Source organism: Triticum aestivum, chromosome 7B, assembly GCF_018294505.1.
Source record: "Triticum aestivum cultivar Chinese Spring chromosome 7B, IWGSC CS RefSeq v2.1, whole genome shotgun sequence".
Lineage (NCBI taxonomy): Eukaryota > Viridiplantae > Streptophyta > Magnoliopsida > Poales > Poaceae > Triticum > Triticum aestivum.
In genome coordinates, this window is record NC_057813.1 from 201,923,122 (window position 1) to 201,924,095 (window position 974).

Here is a 974-nt window from a genome sequence, read left to right on the forward strand (position 1 = left end):
AACAACAACAACAACAACAACAACAACAACAACAACAACAACGACAACAACAACAACAACAACGACGATTAGCTAATCTTCTTAGTTAGTTATCGCACCATAGAATACCGACTACGATGGTAATGTGAGCACAAACGAGTAGGAGTATTGTATCCTCCCTATCCCCGATGGTTTTTGGGTCGTGTGGGAAGAACCCTCTATCGTCCACACTCACTTGGTGACGGATTCAAATGCCATCGCGGAAAGGGGTCAAAAACCGTTTGTATAGCACTGACGCGTACTAGTGCATGACAAGATCTTGCACTTTTGTGAAAGCAGGCACATGAAACTAACAAATCTATCAAATCACGGAACTGTAAATACCAACGAGGATTCCTATAGTTTTACTTTAAGCCACAATGCCAAGGCTGCGATGTACACATGTAGTCATAAAGTAATCAACCAACATCGGCAAGAGTATCAACACCCGGTTTTCAAAGACAAAAAACTGAACAGCCAGGACGATGGCGCTGGAAGCCGAGAGTACGAATCACCATTTTAAGGATGTAGCAGGCGAGATAGATATTGCGACGACAATCCTCCTTGCGGCAACCATGAAAAAAATCGAAAAGCAATCTGGCAAAGTAAGATCAGAAGGACCATACCTAGACGACGTCGGGAAGATCTCGTCGTCGAACGAAGGGACGAAGATTACTTATTGTAGACAACGCCATCTCTAAGGAAGAAGACATCTACTCAAAACCAATCTAATGAAAACACTATTGTTATGAAGAACTTCACTCATAGATTGGGTTCCCCACTCCTCCCGACACCGGTCGGGCCAGCCAGAGGAGGGGAACCGATCTATGATGGCAGCGGCTAGGTTTTTTCAGGAGGAGCTCTCAAGAGAGCAAAATGTTACTTTTATGTTCAGTACTCGTACACTGTTTTATTTTGTCTAAAGAAAACTCTTACATTATTTTTTAAATTCTTCT